Source organism: Humulus lupulus, chromosome 1 (assembly GCF_963169125.1).
Source record: "Humulus lupulus chromosome 1, drHumLupu1.1, whole genome shotgun sequence".
Classification (NCBI taxonomy): Eukaryota; Viridiplantae; Streptophyta; class Magnoliopsida; order Rosales; family Cannabaceae; genus Humulus; species Humulus lupulus.
In genome coordinates, this window is record NC_084793.1 from 198321944 (window position 1) to 198343019 (window position 21076).

The 21076-nt window shown below is 31.9% G+C and overlaps 1 long non-coding RNA gene across 1 annotated transcript; it reads right to left on the reverse strand.

Moving 5' to 3' along the window:
- Positions 1-14773: 14773 nt before the first annotated feature.
- LOC133824754 (uncharacterized) lies at positions 14774-18678 on the reverse strand. Its single transcript, XR_009888567.1, has 3 exons — positions 18573-18678; positions 18401-18447; positions 14774-15914 (listed from the first exon to the last, which is right to left on the reverse strand). It is a non-coding gene; the product is annotated as an uncharacterized LOC133824754 (long non-coding RNA).
- Positions 18679-21076: the final 2398 nt, after the last annotated feature.

Consider the following 21076-nt stretch of genomic DNA (forward strand, 5'->3'; position numbering starts at 1 on the left):
GGCCATAATTGCTATATTGTGCTATTAAATGATAATATGCATTTTTAGGTGTATTAAATATGCATGTGAACCCATTTATGAGTAATTGGGTGATTTTCATATCTTTGCCATTTCGGGCATATTTGGCATATATGTGATATGCGTGTGGTGCTTTATTATTATTTGGTTATGCCAGGGTTACCCAGCACAAGACAATCTTAGGAGGTAAGCTAGTGGGAAAGTCACAACGGGATTTATTCTTGACTTGGAGTAAGTCAAGGGGCATTTAGAGCATTACCGGGTTATTGGGTAATGGGAATAAACATTTGGTGATAAATTGGGAGTTAGTAAGATCAGGGGGAAATTCTGGAGGTTTGGACTATTTTGTCCCTGGAGGTGTTTTCGGGACCCCGAGTGTTAGGATATGGTTGAGGCTACTTAAGCTTGAAGTAACCTTTTAAAAGAATAAAAGAACGTTCTGTACGTTCTCTCTCCCTTAAAGTTCCATTTTCGTCTTCCGATCGCATTTTCGAAGGTAACTTGAGTTCTAGGACTCGGATTCAAGCGAGGATCGAGGCATAGCAATCCTAAGGAAAATTATAAGCTTATTAGCCGGAGGATTTAGTTGGAAACAACTCAATCAGAGGTAATTCAAGTTTTAAGTTCTAAGTTTTTAAAGTTTTTAAAGTTTTTAAGCTTGAATTAGACTTTGTGTTTTGATGAGTTTTTGGGTGATTTGAGACTTGGGTTTTGTTGGTTTTGGATGATGGGGATGTTTGGGAACTTTGATTTTTGAGTTTGGAGATGTTTGGATATGCTTTTGGGAGGTTTTAAAAGGCTGATAACAAGGAAAAATGGCTGGTTCGAGGTAGGGCCACGGCCCAGGCTTGAAGAAACAGGTGGAGGTTCTGTTTTGCCTAAGGGCCACGGCACTTACCGGGAGAGCCGCGGCGCTTGTTGTCATTTTTGGGCAAATTAATGTTTCCAGCACGGGAACTTAACTCTAAGGGCCTGGGATCGATCCCACTACCTAGTTGAGTGGGATTTGTTGTCCCGGAGGCTTGGGTTGGGCTTGGAAGTATTTATTTACTCATTTTGATGAGGTTTTATATTATGGTTGTGACTAGGTTATCACTAGGGGCTTAAAATTGGGATCGTGCTTGTGGCTCATTTGTTGGTAACCTGTGCTTGGACCGAAGGTAAGAAAACTGCACCATGTGTATATGTGACATGCATGGCTATTCTTGATGCATGTTGGTTGATTATTAAACGTGACATGCATGGTTATTATTGGTGCATGTTGGATTGTTAAATATAATGCAAGTGATGCACGAGAAACATGTGATTAGGACATGCTTTGTATACTGAGTATGATATCGTTCAGAGCTTGAGCCTCTGTGTTTATGCATGTTCCTAATTGTACTAGTACCTGTTAAGTAAGCATGATGAATACCTTGTTTATGGATATTGGACATGTGATATATGTTTGGTGGCATGGCTTACTTGTGTATGGCACTGACTTATTAGTCAGATTCGGCAATGGTGTTAGATCCATTTGTGAAGCTGTGATTTATTAGTCAAGTTCACAATGAGTTGAACACTAGTCGTGTTTTACTGACCTAAGAGTCAGAGATGGCATAGCGTCATGAACGCTGAGCCAAATGAAGATTAGATCTAATCGATATCAGCGTTGAATGACTCATATGGGGTATTAATGCTGGACCGACCAGAAGGTCGATGAAAATTATAAGCGCTTGGCTAGTTTGAGACTAGTTATTCAGAGCCAGGGCATATGGCCCCGGTGACTGTTTGTCACATGGCTAGGGAACGCTGTTCCACAGTTATGACTCTAGAGTCAGGAGGAAGGTTATGTTGGTGACTAATCACCATGCACCTATCCTGTTAAAGCTAGTGAGATGCTCACTTATTTGTTAAGCCCTGGTGATCCTATTGTCACATGGCTAAAGGGTGTTGTTCCCATATTAGTGACTTTTGATATCTGTTAAGCCCTGGTGATCCTATCGTCACATGGCTAAAGGGTACCGTCCCCATATTTGTGACTTTTGTGATGGTCACCTATTTGTTTGGACTGTTGGTCCTGAATAGTTAATACGATCAATGTTCATATTACATCATGTTATATTGTGTTTTCTTGCTGGGCTTTGGCTCACGGGTGCTATGTGGTGCAGGTAAAGGCAAAAGAAAGTTGGACCATCCTGGAGTTGGAGAGCTTAGGTGATGATGTGTACATATGCAGCTGCTCGTCCGCCACGGCCGAGGTTTAAAGAGGAACTAGGGTTTAACCCTGTTTTGCCGCATAGAACGGCCTGTTGTAAATATTTTCTTGTAGTAGACTCTGAAATTATAATTTTTGGATCCCAACATATATATTAAACGTTCTAATGAAATGTTACATCTTAACCAAAAATTTTAATCCCTAAACCGCTAATCATACTTAGTTACACGATTTTGGCCAAATGACTCGATTAGCAAGTTTAGCACTGTTTACAAGGCACACCGTAATGGTGCCTGGAGTTAGGGCGTTACAAGGATTATGAACAACGGTATCCCACTCATGATCTTGAGTTGGAAGCAGTGGTGTTCACACTAAAGATATGGAGACATCACCTATATGGGGATAAGTGTGAAATCTACACTGAACACAAAAGTTTGAAATACTTCTTCTCTAAGAAAGAACTGAATATGAGACAACGAAGATGGTTGGAACTAGTGAAAGACTACGATTGTGAAATACTATACCACCCCGGCAAGGCCAATGTGGTTGCAGATGCAATTAGTAGGCGGGGCATGGGAGTGTCTCAGCACTGAATACAATAGAGATGCCTCTTCAGAAAGAAATTATAAAAGCCGGCAATGAATTCGTGACAGGAGGCCTAGCGAACCTCACGTTACAATCCTCCCTACTGGAACAAATTAGAGAAGGACAGAAATTGGATGAAGCCCTAATGAAGTAAGAGGCTTTGGTACAGGAGAATGGTAGCAGTGACTTCACGACGTCCAACGGTGGATTGCTGTGATATAAGGATAGGATTTGTGTGCCTGATAATGATGAGATTAAAGAAAGTATTATGAAAGAGGCACATACAACACCCTACTCCTTACACCCAGCGTTGATGAAGATGTACCAAGACCTTAAGGCATTAAACTGGTGGCCTAGAATGAAAAGAGATATTGCTGAGTTTGTTGCTAGATGCTTGACATGCCAGCAAGTCAAGGCAGAACACCAAAGGCTAGCAGGGTTACTTCAACCGCTTTATGTTCCGAAATGGAAATGAGAGGATATAGCAATGGATTTTGTGGTAGGATTACCCAGGATCACAAAGCAGCATGATTCTGTTTAGGTAATAGTGGATAGGCTCACTAAGTCCGTCCATTTTCTACCAGTTAAGACTACCTCCTCGGCGGATCACTATGCACAATTGTACGTGAGTGAAATAGTGAGACTTCATGGGGTTCAAAAGTCGATAATTTCTAATCGAGGGTCAGTGTTCCATCCTCAGACTGATGGACAGTCTGAGAGAACTATACAGATTCTTGAGGATATGTTGAGATGCTGTGCTTTGGACTTTTCAGAGTCTTGGAACCGATACCTACCCCTAATGGAGTTCTCCTATAATAACAATTATCAATCCACTATTGGGATGGCTCCCTATGAGATGTTTTATGGGCGCAAGTGTAGATCTCCTGTACACTGGGATGAAGTTGGGGAGAAACAGATTTTAGGCCCCGAGGCAGTTAGGGAAGCTAGTGAGGCGGTCGAGAAAATTCGCCAAAGGATGCTTACCGTGTAGAGTAGGCAAAAGAGTTACACGAACCTTAAGAGAAGGGACCTCGAGTTTTCAGTGGGCGAGTTTGTGTTCTTGAGAGTCTTGCCCATGAAAGGTGTTATGTGTTTTGGAAAGAGAGGGAAGTTGAGCATGAGATATATAAGTACATTTGAAATTTTGGACAGAGTAGGGAAAGTTGCGTACCGTTTAGAACTGCCCCTAGCACTAGCCGAAACACATAGTGTATTTCACATCTCAATGTTGCGTAAGTACGTGTCATATCCCTCTCATGTTTTGAGTTATGAGTCGTTGCAGCTGAGGCAGGATCTGAGTTATGATGAACAGCCAGAGCGTGTTATTGAAAAGGGAATCAAGGAACTGAGATCCAAAAGGATTCCATTAGTTAAGACCCTGTGGAAGAATAGTACGAAACAAGAAGCAACATGGGAGTTGGAGGAGGACATGAGAGAAAGATACCATGAGTTATTTGGTAAGAAAAATTGCGGGACAAAATTCCTTTTAAGAAGGGTATATTGTAGCGCACCAATTTTTTTATTTATTTATTTAATTTTGTGCTTTGTTTTATTTAATTGTTAAGTGTTGTGAATTTTTTTAATTTTATTTGTTAGAATTGTTTGGTAGAAATTATGTGAATTTAAATGTTTATTTATTAATTTAATTTTTAAAATAAATGAGTTTTGGTTGAATGTACCAAGGTGCATGGTAAGTAGAGATGCACCTTAGTAATTAAGTATGTGCATGTGCATGGTTGCATGGTGCACATGCAGTACAATTTTCTACACACATTTTGTTTCCTTTTATTTGATTTATTGTTATTTTTTAATTAAAAGAATTAAAAAGAAAAATAAAAAGGAGAGGGAAAGGCAAAGGGGCGTGTGAGACATAGTGGGAAAGAGGGTACTTATTTTCCTATTTTATTTGACAATTAAAGGAAACCAAAATTGAAGACAATGGTTAAAATGGGAAAAGGCAGTTGTCATCTTTTATCCTATTGATATTTTCTTTATTTTAGACAATCAATAAAAGTATATTTGGGAAAAAGGAATTGAATGGGAAACTTACCCATTCCCATTAGGCTAGTTACTTCTTTAGGGTTAGATAAAGAGGGAAGGAAAGAAGAGAAGAGCCATTTTGTGCTCCTTGGGACCGACAACTAGAGAGAGAGAGAGAGAGAGAGAGAGGCTGTGTGAAAGAGAGAGAAGGAGAAGGATAAAGAAAGAAGGAGAAGGAGGAGAAGAAGAGAGGAGAGATTCGAAATCCATAGGTGTCAACAAAGGAGAATCAACCTTATGGGAGTAATTATTTTCAAGAGGTAGCTAAGCCCTAGCCTTGTTTTTGATTGATGGTTGTTTGTTAGTTTTGATTTTTGTTTGATTGCCTATGGGGGTTTCGGCTAAGCATGTGTAGGGGATTCTTATCATATTTTTTTTTATGTGCTATGCTGGATTCATGTTCTAGGGTTCTTGTTTACTCTTGAACATTGAAAATCACACTTTTGGATTTGAGAGATGATTATTTTTTTTGAAAGCATGATGAGTTTAAATAATGAATCTTGTTGTATGTTCTTGTTGTAGACCTAATGATTTGGTTCTTATAAAGCATGAAAATTTTGTGATATGATTTGTTATTGAATCCATGAAAATTGATGAACATGTCTATGAGATTATGATGTATCAATAGGTTAAGGCACGCATGAGTGATGATGGAAACATGCTAGGATTCATGTGAATGTAAATGAGAATTTGGGTTTTATTTTATGTTTAATTCATGAGAGTTTCAGCCTATGGTTATTGTCTCATGTATGTGTATGATTGATCTTGAAATATGCCTATGATTTTAATGTCCATGTGATGTTAGGGATTCTTCTTAGATTGACAATATGATAATAGGTGCATGCTAGGGTTTGTGTTTAAATTTGTGTTGATTAAACATATATGATTATTGTATGAGTTTTGTGAAGCATGATGTAAAAGGATGAGTTTCATGACTTAATATGCTTTATGATTTTTGTGTTTAAATGATGAGGAATTTGGTGAAATAATGATTTGTATGCATAAATGTTTTTGCAAGTGCTATGATGATTTTATGAAATTAAAAGGGTATTTTAATTTACATTAAAATGATATTTTTACTCAAATACATACCTATAGTTTTTTTTATATATTTTATAAGGAAAATATGAATTTTAATTCCAAGATGGTGATTTTTGAGGGTTTAAATTGTTGCTGAAAGTTTTGGTAAAAATATGAAATGTTTTTAAATAAAAAGGAAGTTTGTGTGTTTGATGAAATAATATAATACCCTAAACTATGTATATATATTAAAAATGATATTTTAAATGCAACATTGAATGTTCACATTTTAATAAGTATGGTATACTTTATTTTAATTAAGAAAAATGTTGAGTTTAGATTCACTTGTAATTTTTAAACAAAATAATGGTGGCTGAAAGTTTAGTTTAATAAATTAAAGATAATTATTTTGGTTATCACATATGAGTTTACATTACATAAATTAAGCCTTAAGTAATACAAGCAAAGATATATTTTTCTCACACTTAAAATTTATATTTTTCTCACATCAAATCTTGTAATTTTATTAATTTAAATAAACTATTATTTTCTAAAGGAAACATGATATTTACAAGTACCTTTAGATAAATTCAAGTTTTTGTTATTTTCTATGCAATTTAAAAATAATAAATGGAATTATTATATTTTTGAAAATGGCTACATAAATTATTTTTATGAATTAAAAATAATGTCTTAAGAGGTTTAACCAACTTAGGGATTTTAAAAGAAATAAATAATGGTGAGAAATTATATTGCTAAATCTTTATTTTTGAAAAGGTTAGAAATAAGCGCGTAAAAATTATCGTTTTTAACGTCACTTTCTAACAACGTTCCCACGTATGCATGTTGCATGCAAATGTATTTTTATGTTAAAAAAATATGTCTAATATTCAACCATATAATTGTTATTTGAAAACCATGCATGTATAATAGGTAGAAGTTGCATTATTCTTTTATGATTTTATGTGAAAAATGTGTATGTTTGGAAATTATGTGTAAATTGCTCTATGTGTGCATGGTCCATGCACACATGGGATATATGTGAGTTGGGCACAAGAAAATCTTATGTGATGCTAAAGAATGCTATTTGATTATGGTTATAGGCTCGTTGTGAAGTTTGTACAATTTTCTCTTTGCTCAAACCTGAGGTAAGGAAGTTAGATAGAATTCTATTTATTTATGCAATGAACGGTAAGATGGATTTGCTTGAGGTTAAATGTTATGTATGATGATGTACAATGTGATATGAAGTATGAAATGCTATTTTGAGATGATATGATGAATTTGATGAATCATGTATTTCCTTTGTGTTGATATGAATGGAATGCATGTATTTTGTATGTTGTATGAAAAACAAATGGTTGTTAGCGTGTTGAACGCGACACGACAAAGGGGCTACTAAGGATATAAAGACGTAACCCGAGTTACTAAGGATATAAAGACATAACTCATAGGGCGGCGCACCGAGGTTATTCCAGGACCGAAGCCTCCTGTTTTCCTCAAGATGTGACATGGACAAGAGAGGGGGCCATGTTCACAAAGATATGGCAATGATGTTTATGATGATGATGTTTGAATATGTTAATGATATATGATGCATGATAATGATGTATGATGTATGATGATAACGCTTATGTACGATGTATGATGATGACGTTAAGTACGATGTATGTATATGATGTTGTAGGAGTCTTCTGATATGATTATATCTTGTTGTGTTTTTCTTTGATTGTTGTTTGTACTTCCTTACTAGGCTTTTAGCTCACTCCCTTACTTTCCCCTTCCAGTTAATAAATAGGGTTTCTCTTTGGCACGCGTGGTGATGTGAGGAGTTTCAACGTCAGAGAGTGTGTGGCGTGGGGTATCCTATGGGCGAGTAAACGATAAGCTTAAATGCCAATTTTAAAGAATGATGTGATGTTTTATTTTGGTTTCAGAACTTATCAGTGAGACTTGAACTATATTTATTTATTTTATAAACATTTCATGATAACTTTTATGTTATTTTAAACTATTGGGCCCAACTTGCATGTTTTAGCAATGCCCCTCTGAAATTTTCATATAATAAAAAGTTTTCTTCTATAAATTCATGAGCATGGAAATGTTTTACGAAGTATTAGTCTAGGGCGTTTTACATTAATGCATGTTGTTTGAGTGATTTAAAGATGGCTAATGGTAGCAATCATGCTAGGAAATTAATGGGTAATTAATTTAAAAGTTTAATTTAGCTTCCTGAATTTTTGTAAAATTTTCAAGAAATAAAGAACATGATAATTCCAACTTTGGCATTTTTCATGATAATTGTTTGAAAACCTTTAAGATTGTTATGTGTAATGACATTATTTTTCATGAATTTTATGTGTAACAGGCAAACATGATTTTATGTATGGATCATGATTGAAATTAGAAAAAATGGTGCAACTTGTTTAAGATGGGTGCCACATGTGCATGACACATGCACATGTGGGATACGTTTGATGCGTTCATGTGTGTTTTACATGATATTAAGACGAGTGTTTGATTGTTATTCTAGGCTTGTTGTGAAGTTTTCTCGCTCTTGTAATTTCTTGGACTTGAGGTAAGGAAGTTAGCTAGATTTCTATTTTGTTTTTTAATGGACTCTAGTTATGAGATATGTAAGGATTTGTTTGTGTTTGCTTATCCTAGTGCTGCAACGTTATTAAAGGCAGACGTACCTAAAGTTTGGACAATAGGGGTGCCAAGTAAAACATGGACAATAGCGACGCCATGTAAGTGAGAGTCATATGTGATCATTGACAATAGGGGTGCCATGAACTTATGTTGTACGATTATGCTTATGTTTATGATTATGATTATGACTTATGTTGTTATGGTTATGTTTTCCCATGACGTGACATGGACAATAGGGGTGCCATGATCTTATGTTGTATGCTAATGCTTATATCATATATAATCTTATGTTTATGTTTATGATTATGACATACGTGTTATGGTTATATTTTCACATGATGCGACATGGACAATAGGGGTGCCACGATCATATGTTGTATCTTAATGCTTATGTTTTATATAATTTGATGTTTATGATTATGATTATGACTCATGTTATTATGGTTATGTTTTCATATGCCTTATGTTGATAACGATTGCTATAAGGAAAATATGTTAAGAATTTATAAGATATATTGCTTATGCTTTTATGTTGTGTTTCCTTTTCTTGTTTGTACTTCTGTACTGGGCTTTTAGGTAGCCCATTACTTCCCCCTTTCAGGTAGAAGTTAGGTTCTATTTGGCACGCATGGTGAGTTGAGAGTTTCCACAGCCATGAGTATGTATATGCTGCGGGGAGCTTGTGGACGGGGATGATCCAGAAACACCATAGAACATTTATTGGCATAGTTATTTTATTCTAAATTCAGTGGGATTGTATTTATTTTCTCGTAAACTGCATGAAGACATTTTATTTTGTTTTAAATTAGTGGGCTCATATTGCATTATTTTAATAAGGCTCCAATGAACTTTGGACTATTATTTGCATTTTTCAAAGTAAGCGTAAAAATGACATTTTTGCAAAGATAGGCAAGATATAGTGTTTTACAAGTTTTATATATGTGCAACTTTAATAAATATCTTATTTTTGGTTCAGTTCATGTTTATTGCTACTTTTTTGCTTCCACAATCACCGCACCCACCACCACCTTATTTCTCCATTTCTTCCACTTACATAGCATTTTTTAAATAGTTATATCAAATAAATTTCTTCATATTTTTCAAATTTAAAATGCCCCTTCTTAAAATGTGTTATTGGTTATTGAACTCAACTTTTGGTTATTTTTCTTTATTTATGCATTGCTCTGCTTAAATTTTAATAAAAAAATATTAAACAAAACATATTGTATTTCTTATTATTTATTTTATCATAATATTTCTCATTGAATATGGAAAAATATGATTTTTGGTTACACTAAGAAATGCTATAGTCAGACCAGAGGAGGTCCAAAACTAAAAATCTCACTTTTTAATCAAAAAAATATTTTTAATAGTAATGATAAATAAATTTTACAAGTTTAAATGCCTCTTCTCAGTCCTTTGTAATTTTTTTATTATTATTTATTAAGTTTATATACTGAGTTACTTTTGCCTATTTATTTTGTAGCACTATTACAAAAACACATTTTTAGGACAGTCACCTAAATGCGAGTCCTAAAAAAGCTTCCTGGACTTTTTGCGAGTCCTAAAAACTATGTGTGTCATAAAAGTTTGAGTTTTTTTTAACAAACACCTCCTGGACATTTTAGGACTTGCATTGCGAGTCCTAAAAACTTATGTGTATCCTAAAAGTTTGAATTTCAAAAAATTTCTAATTCCCTCCAATTTTTTTTTTAACAAAAGTTTTATTATTATTTATTAAAAAAAATCACCCAGCCCCTTTTTTTCTCTCTCTCTCTCTCCCGAAGTTCCTTCTCTCTCTCCCTCTCGCACCTTGCGTCGTCACTGCTAGGGTCGAACGACCACCATCCCGTCTCTGGCCATCGCCACACCATCGGAAGCGCCGTCCCCCGAAACCCCCAACCCTCGAAGATGGACACCTCACGCGCGACCTAATGCCCTCAACGGGGCACTCGAAGTTCAGTCATTCATGGGTTTCTCCCAAACTTTCTGAGCATATTCCGACCACCTCGAGCCACCACGAGCTGAACCACCACCACCACCACCACCTTTGAATGGTGGTGCCGCTGCCGTCACCTGAGCCCCGCCAGCAGATTCAAAACCCACCAATTAATTTTTTAAAAATAAAAAATAAAACTTTTCAGGACTAACATTCTTTTAGGGCTCGCATTGCTTTTAGGACTCGCAATGCGAGTCCTAAAAAATCCCAGTTTTTAAGGCTCTCCGCGAGTCCTAAAAACTTTTTTTTGTAGTAATGTAGTTGGATATGGGAGCAAAGCTATGTCGGAAAAGATGATGCAGCTTAATGCGAGAGGATGATCGAGTTTGGAGGGAAAGTGCACATTAGAGGATGCAATTTAATGCTTGGGGATGTTTGAGGTGGAGCTTCTACTGATAGCTTTTACATCTAAAGTAGATAAAGCTTTATGTTGTAGTTTTCTTAGCTTCTCTTCTTTAGGTGTCTTAGAGATACTAAGATTGTATTTTTATGATCTTTTTTAGTATTATCTACTATCTTAATTATTCATGGTCATTGGAAATATTACACTTTCTATTTGCTTGTCCAAGTGCTATTTTTTTGGATTAATCATTAAACATGTACTTAGATGGATGGTGAGTTCACTTGGTTAGAAGAAATTCTACCTGGTATTGAGACCAATGTAATTACTTTACATTCTCTTATGTAAAATTGGTCTTTTTTACATAAAAAAAAATATATATTTCTTTTTCATGTAAATTATTTTTTGTTTTAAAAAAAAATAAAAACACGCATTATTATTTATAAAAATTATAATATTTTTTATTTGAGTTAATTTATTTATCTTAATAAGTATTATTAGTATAATATATATAATTTATTAAAAGTGCAATATAATAAAAATTTAACAACAAATTAATATTAAATTTTTTGATTGATTTAAATGACTCATTTACAACTAACACCTATATTTATTAAATTATATAAGAAGATACAAATTTAATTAAAACTAAATTAAAAAAAAAAGATTATGTTGCTGAGTGATTGAGAAAGCGAAAACCACATGCCTCTCTATTATTGTCGAGAGAGAAAGTTAAAGAGTGTATGAGAGCGGCTAAGAGAAATAACAATTGAAGACACTTAAATGGTAGGTTAGGGTTTTTAATTTAAAAAGAAAATCAGAATTTTTAAAAATAATTCTTAAAAAAAAACTTAATAAGTGGTTGTTTTTTCTACTTAAATAAGTCAATTTTAATTAGTTTAATAAATATAGTATATATTATTGTAGTAACGGTTGATAGATTTTTACAATAGAAAAATATCTATATTTATGTAAATATATTTAAATATAATAAATAATTTATTAATAGCTAATATTAAATATTACTAAAAAGTTGGATAAATTATTGAAATAACTTATTTTTAACTAAAATAAAATTTGTATTACAAATTATTAGTTACTATTTTGACAAGTTTTATTTCAATATTAAATAAATTTTCTGTTTTTTGTAAATAATTGTTATTAGTTTTAAAAGAAAAAAAGAAAATTAATACTATAACATCATAATAATGAATTTTTATTTAAAAAAACTTCTTTTATTAAATATATAATAACAGATTGAATTAACAATTAATATTACAAATTATTAAAAAATTAGATAATTATTTGAATAATTTATTTAAAAAAAACTTATTTTTAACTAATACCTATTCTATGTTGCAAATTATTAATTTATAGTTTTTTATGAATATATTTATATAATATATTAAATTATATTAAAAAAAATACAAATTTATTTGTACTTGATTAAAAAAATTGTATTGGATGAGACAACAATTTTCGTAGAAATGTCTTCTTGTGTTCAAAGTAGACATGTTACGACAATTTTACTAGAATTGTCAAAACTGTTGTCTCATGTAAGTTTCAATTTGCATGGCACGATAGTTCCAGAGCTAGTGTCATGTCAATTTCACTATATTTGACTTGAGACAACAGTTCTACAAAAATCTTTGTCTCTCGTATATTTCCTATGTGCAGTTTTGTAATTTATAAAGAAATTAATTCACATCAGTCTTATCATATATAATCACAATTATATAAAGTAAATTTATCAAAATGTCTATCCACATTAGTAATCCGACTCTAAATTACTTGAATCTTATATGCTTAGTAAATAGTATTGGCAACCATTCATTAAAGATTTAGTACTTTAATATATTGCTGACTATTTTATTCATTATATATGATCTTAATTCTCTCGCACGCATACAAGAACATATTCTCATAAATGAATATGAAATTTTCCGATATTTATACATAATTTATTCAAACAATAATTTCAATAATCAAATATAATAAAATTTAACTTTATTTAAATCAATAAAAAATATATATTTTCACATGCTTTTAGGGCAACAACCCTAAAAAATATAAAATTAGACTTAATGGAAGAAAAACACTAACTAGATCAAGAGGAAGAAAGGACCTTTTTAGAGAAAAACCTTAGTTCATAAAATCATAAGGTTATGATTTTATGTATGAAAAAATGGAGATGGCAAGAAGGCTTGACACAATAAAAATTATTGTCCAAAATTCTCTATTCCCAGCCTTCCATAAGAGATTGCTTGAAGCTACTACAATGGTAGAATGAGAATGGGGTTAACCAGCCTTGGTCTTGAAACAAATCAAGCTTTCTTGATGAAGATCTTGTAGAAAACTATCAATTTTAATAAGTTAGAGAGAGATGGGGTTTTAGAGAGAGAAAGAGAGTGAAGATGATAAATTTACCAAAATCTTATTTGAATCCCTTATATTGTGTAGGAACCTTCATTAGTGTTAACCAATGAGATTAAAACATTTTGAAATAAGTTTTGGAGCCAAAAGCACGTAATTGTATAGCTTCATACGGACAACCCACATAATGCATCACCTGCAGGCGGTGCTTCACTCTTATGCAGGTGATGCATCGCTTGTCGTAACTTTTGTAAGGTGTACGATGCATCGCCTCTCAACAGACAACACAACGCAACCTTCTCTGACTTTTCACCACATACATCGACCCAAAACATCTCCAAAAGCCTCTGAACGTTTTGGGTACTCTTATATACTCTAGAGAAATACTTTGGACCCAAAAATATAATTTTTAAATACCTACAACAAAAGTCAACTCACTCATGTTGACTTTAGTAAAATCGTAGTGGTTTTTGCATGTCTTTGTGCATGACCAATTTCACTATGTATTTAACCAATCCTAACAGAAACAAGGGCAGTAGATTTTCATTGAATTGAACATCCCTTGAGAGATATAGACGACCCTCTTTGAAAAAAAATTGTACTCCTTGTGAGCTAAGATATACCCGAGAAAAATGCATGGAGTGGACCAATATTTAAGTTTAAATCTGTGATAAGGTTTCAAATTTGGATAACATAGGTAGTCAAAAACTTTAAGCATTGTATAATAAGGTTTGACATGAAACAATACTTCAAGGGGGAACACATTATGTAACACATTAGTAGGAATTCTACTAATTAAAAAGACTGCAGTTCTAAAAGAATCATCCCAAAATTTTAAGGGCATCAAAGAATGAGTTAATAATGTAGCGCACCAAATTTTAATTTATTTATTTAAATATTGTGCCTTATTTTATTTAATTGTTAAGTGTTGAGAATTGTTTTATTTGTTTAAATTAATTGTTAGAATTGTTTGGTAGAAATTTTTTTTTGAATTTAATTGTTAATTGTTTATTTATTTATTTTAATATGTGAATAATTGAGTTTTGGTTGAATGCACTAAGGTGCATGGTAAGTAGTGATGCACTTGAGCAATTGTGTGTGTGCATGTGCATGGTTGCATGGTGAGCATGCAATAGTTTTCCATGCATTTTGTATTTTCCTTTTATTTTATTTTATGGTAATATATATATATATAATAAATAGGAATTAAGAAAATAATAAATAGGGTAAGCTTTTGTATTCACACAAAAGAGAATTGAGAAACAAGTGCAAAAAAAAAAAGAGTTGCCTTTTTCTGATTCCCATAACCCTGGACCCAGCCTCAATAAAACAGGCATAACATGGGCTGTGGATATTATATTTAGACATAATTTGTACCTTTAGAAATATAATGAAATTTCCTAAATTTTTTGGGAAATAATGTTTTCCCTAAAACGTAACAAAAAGGGGTCAAAATTGAGTCCCAAGTCAAAGGACCCTAGAGTTACGAGAATAGCACAAATTCCCTTATTGGTCATGGACAGCCAAGGAGAGAGAGAAAGACAAGGGTAAGGAATATCTTATTTCCTAATTACTCTATTTATTTTCTAGATAAGTCAAGGGTTTTATTGTATTGATTTTGGACAGGGAAATTAGGAAAGGATAAGAGAGAGATTGGGTAATTGATTCTAGGTTTTTATTTGGCTAGAATAAGAAGGGAAATAAGTGAGCTCTTGTCTTACTTGTGCATTGGGAATATCGTGTAAAGAGAGAGAGAGAGAGAGAGAGAGAGAGCGAAGGAGAAGAAGAAAGGAAGAAGGGAGAAGAGAAAGAAGGAGAAGAAGAAGAAAGATATTTTGGGTATAGGTATTTTGTTTTTCTGTTGTTTTAGTACCTTGAATCCTCTAAGTTATTCTCTCATCTCCTTAAATTCTAAGAACATTTTTCCTTTCTCTTTGTTGTGGATTTCAAAATTTATAGGGTATCCAAGAGGGTTGGTCATAACTTTTGTGTTCTTGATTCTACAATCAAGAGAGGTATTAGAATCTCTAACCCTTGTCCTTGATCTATCATTGTTTTGAGGTGCTGATAATTTTTGTGGTTTTGTAACATTATTGATTGATTTATTTGTTGGAGTTGTTTACTATTGTGATGAGAGTTCTTAGGTATTCTTTTTTATGTTGGCATTTTTTATTTATTTCTCTAGAAACATGGTTGGGTGCATTTTATGTGAGGTGAAAGAAAAAGAAATTGGAAAGGTTGATGCATGAGGGTTTCGACCAAGCATGCCTTAGGCCTAGATTTACTTGCTTTATTTTTGCATAAAAGAAATCTTGAAATAATGTTATAATAAAAGCATGTTAGAGTTTGTAAAACACCCTAATCTAGTACTTTATAAAACGTTCACATACTCATGGGTTTAAAAGAGAAATGCCACTTATTATAAAATTCGAGTGGGGTCTTGCTAAAACATGCAAGTTAGGCCCAATAGTTTAAAAGAAAATAGAAATTTTCATGCAAAGTTCTTAAAAACCACCAAAGTTCAAGTCCCACTGATAAGTTTAGAAAGTCCAATTTAACATAACATTATTAAAAGAAAATGGAGTTTAAACTTATCGTTTCTCATCCATAGGATGCCCCCACGCCATACACACCATGACGATAGAACTCTCCACATCACCTTGCATGCCATAGAGAAACCTATTTGCTACCTGGAAGGGAAAGTAAGGGGGTGAGCTAAAAGCCCAGTAAGGAAGTACAAACAACACACAAGTAAATCAAAACAAATCATAATCGCATTCATACATCGTCACACATCATAGCATCATTATGGTAATGACATCAGTATCGTAAACATAAACATAGTCATAACAACATTGACATCATATGCAAAGTCATCATCATCATAACATCATATCATAAACATCATATCCTTGTGATCATGGCCCGCTAACTTGTCCATGTCACCCTTTGAGGTAAACAGGATCTCTGGTCCTTGAATAACCTCGCTGTGTCCACCCTTGGAGTTACGTCTTCTTATCCTTAGTCTCTCGGGTTACGTCTTCATATCCTTAGCAACTCCTTTTTGATGTGTCGCGTTCATCACGCTAACATCCATTCATATCATACAACATTCAAAATGACATACAATCCAGTAACATCATCATAATAAAGCATCTCATAATTCATAGTGCAAATTATCATTAATCATAACCTTCTAATTCATACAAACGATCTTACCATTCACAACATTAATAAACAAAAATTCTATCTAAATTTCTTACTTCAGGTCCAAGCAAAGAAAAAAGACAACTTCACAACGAGCTTATAACATAGCCAAATGACATCCTTTAGCATCACTTAAAACCCTATTTTGCCCACTCATATAACCCATGTGTGCATGGGCCATGCATACATGGTGAAAGTTATTCACAACATCCAAACAAGGCATATTTACAGATAAGGTCACAAAAGAATAATGCACATTCTACTTATGTTACATGCATGGTCTTGCTATAAAAACTATATGGTTGCATAATAGACATATTTTTGAACTTAAAAGTGAAATTGCATGGGACATACATACATGAGAACGTTGTTTAAAAGCGGCGTTAAAAACGATAATTTCTTACGTGTTTTATTTCAATCGTTGTGAAAATAATAAAATTGTAACATGCTTTGATTTCCATTGTTTGTCCTTTTAAAATTATTAGGTTGATTAAATCTCTCAAGTGATTATTTTATTTCGTAAAATAATTTTTTTAACCAATTAAAATATAATAATCCCATTATTTACTTTTAAATTCCATAAAATAACAAAGACTAAAAATTATGTAAAATACTTATAGTTTAACATGTTTACTTAGAAAATAACATTATAATTCAATTATCAAATTTATACATTTAATGTGAGAAAAACAAAATTTTAGATGTGGAAAAATACATTTTTACTTGTATTATTTTAAGACCTAATTTTAAAATAGAATAAATTCATAAGCGATAATTCGATAATTATTTTAAAAAAATATTTTATTAAACTTTCAGCCATTATTTGATGTACTTAAAGATTCACAAATAAACTAAGTTTACCATTTTTCTTAACTAAAATAAAGGAAAATCATAACTATTAAAATAAACTCTCATGTTATAAAAAATACCACTTTTAATATTTCCATAGTTTATGGCATTAATTTATTCCAACATACACATCAAATTCCTTTTATCAAAATACAACTTCACATTTTTTTTACAAAAATTCCAGCAACCAATTATACCATTAAAATCACCTATTTTACTTTTTAAAAACCCATATTTTTATCAAAATATAAAATATATATATATATAGGTAATTGTTTGCATAAAATATCATCTCAAGGAACTTTAAAATTTCCCATTAACTTCTTAAATCATCAAAACAACTTGTAAAATTTTCTTAAACATTCAAAAATATTTTTTCTCATCATTTTGACACATTTCATTCACAAAAATCAGCAAGTACCCTAGTTATGAAATTCCTTCCTTTCATCATATTTCACACAATTCATTCATATTTATTTAAAAATATCCCAACACAAACCCTAGCATGTTTCTACCCACTTTTTATTTATTTTAATGTTACCATTAGCATACAATAATTCACCAACCACTTTGAAACATATTCACAAGTCATAAACAAATAATCATCTTGATCTTGTCTTACATATACTCTTGATTTATTAATATCATCCAAGTATTCCAAAGAAACAAAACTACCATATATTCATTTAAAATCTTACAACACCCTATCATGTTCCTAAAATTTAATATTGACATAAAACATAAAAAACAACAACCATCATGCTTTGAAATTCACCCTTAGGACGAAACCCCATTCATGAAAATTCCCACATGTTATCAATTTACCCCAAACTCATAGGCACATCTCAAGATCAAACATGCAAATAACACAGTACAAGACACCCTAGGGCTGAAATCCTTAATTGACAATCTACCCTTCTCAAACTCATCACCTTTGAACATATGAACATTATCATTAAAAAATTATCACATAAAATCATAGCCATGCCTAGATCAAATCTTCCATACATCCAATCAATACAACCCTTCAACCCCAACATTAAAAGAGGCAAAATCAACATACCCTATTCATATAAACCAACAATACATAATAAAGACAAAAGGGCTAAGGGTTCATTACCTTTCTTGATTTTCCAATACCCAAACTTTATCACCCCTTGTTCAAGCCTAGGGTTTTTTTTTAAAATCCATCATGAGGTGAAGGAGAGATTCAACAACAACACAACAAAACATATAGTCAAAATACAAGAATCAAAGAAAAGGAATTTCAAATATGAACATAAAAAACATACCCTAGAGTTGGTTTTCTCTTCTCCTTCTTCTTCCTTTCTTTCTTCTTCTCCTTCTCTCTCTAGCTCACGTCCCTCTCTCTCTCTAATTTTTGGCAGCCAAGAGCATAATGACTCTTCTTCTATTTTCTTTCTCCCTTTATCTTAATTCCCTCATAATAGCCTAATAAAAATAAAATGGTAAGTTTCCTATTTCTAATTATTTTCTCTTTATTTTTATTAAATTGTTTTTATTTAATTGGTATGGAATAAAGATGACAACATCTTTTCCATTTTAACCAATATTCATCCAAACAAAAAAGGTAAAGAAAATCCTCCATTCCCATTACACTCCACACGTCCAAGCCCCTTTCCCCTTTCTTTATTTTTTATTTTTCAATTAAATAATTAAATCTAAATAAAAGGGAAAGTACAAGTGTGTAGAAAATTCTACACATGTGCACCATGCAACCATGCACATGCACACATTCAATAACTAAGGTGCATCACTACCTACCATGCACCTTAGTGCATTCAACCAAAACTCAAATAATCACATTTTTAAATAAAATAAATAAATATCATTTAATCAAATAAATTCACAAAATTCTACATAACAATTCTAACAATTAATTTAAACAAACAAATAATTAAATAAAATAATTCACAACACTTAACAATTAAATAAAAATAAAACACAAAAATTTAATAACTTAAAAAAATAAATTGGTGCACTACAGAGTTTCTTGTATTTTTTTGTCACTTGCCCATAAAATATAAGCATGGTTATTGGAGGCATAATATTGCATGAGAGTAGCATGCTTTAATTGTCTATGTGATGATAGGGATTTTCTTAGAATAACAATATGATAATAGTTACATGGTAGGGTTTGTGATTTAATTGTATAGATTTAAACATGTATGGTTATTGTGTAAATTTTGTGAAGCATGATGAAAAAGATGGATTCTTGATTCGTTAAACTTGCTGATTTTGATGTTTAAAAGATTTAGAATATGATGAAAATAATGATGTTGCATGCTTAAATGATTTGGCAAGTGCTATGATATTTTTAAAAAATTAAAAGGAATTTTAACATGCATTAAAAATGGTGTTTTACTCAAATAAATACCTTCATTTTTTTTTTTATATTTTAGAGAAATTATGGGAATTTGATTTCAAGATGATGATTTCTTAAGAGTTTATTTTGTTGCTGGAATTTTTGGTAAAAATATTTGAAAGTCTTTTAATTGAAAGAAAATTTGCGTGTTTGTGAAATTATATAACACCTAAACTATGTAAATATTAAAAATGGTATTTTTAATGTAATCACGAGTGTTCATTTTAATAGATATGATTTTCTTCATTTTAATTAAGAAAAATATTAAGGTTAATTCACTTGTGATTTTCAAATTAATTAAATGGTGGCTGAAAGTTTAGTTTAATAAATTAAAATTAATTATTTGATTATCACATATGAATTTATACTACATAAAATTTAGTCTTAAAATAATACAAACAAAATATATTTTTCTCACACCTAAAAATTATATTTTCTCACATCAATTTTTGTAATTTTATTAGTTTAGATAAAATTGTGATTTTCTAAGGAAACATGATAATTATAAGTATTTTAAATAATGTCAAGCCTTAATTATTTCTATGTAATTTAAAATAATAAATAGATTTATTATTTTTTTAATGGCTAAATAAATTATTTTTATGAAATAAAAATAATGTTTTAGAGATTTAATCAACTTAGTGATTTTAAAGAGATAAATAATGGCAAGGAGAGTATGTTGTTAAATTCTTGTTTGAAAACGATAGAAATAAGCGTGTAAGAATTATCATTTTTAACAACATTTTCACTTATGCATGTCGCATGCAAATGCACTTTTACGTTAAAAAAATATGTCTAATATTTAACCATATGATTTTTACTTAAAAACCATACATGTAAAATAAGTATAATTTGCATTATTCTTTTGGTGATTTTATGTGTAAATATACATGTGTTGGAAAATATGTGTAGTTTTCACCATGTGTGCTGCCCCGTGCACACATGGGGTATATGAGTGGGCACAAGAAAGTCTCATGGATGCTAAAGAATGCTATTTGATTATGGTTATATGATCGTTGTGAAGTTTGTCAATTTTTGCTTTGCTTGGACCTGAGATAAGAAAGTTAGATATAATTCTATTTGTTTATGCTATGAACGGTAAGATTGGCTTGTATGAATATAAATGTTATATATGATGATGTACCATGTATGAAATGCTACTTCGATATGTTATGATGATTGTAGAAATTCAAGTAGTTTTCATTGGCTTTGAGATGACTGGATTGCATGTATTTCTGTATGTTGTATGATATGTAATGGTTGTTAACGTGTTGAACGCGACACAACAAAGGGGTTACTAAGAATATGAAGACGTAACCAGAGTTACTAAGGATATAAAGACTTAACTCATAGGGCGAAGGCGCCGAGATTATTCAAGGACCAGAGTTCCTGTTTACCTCAAGATGTGAC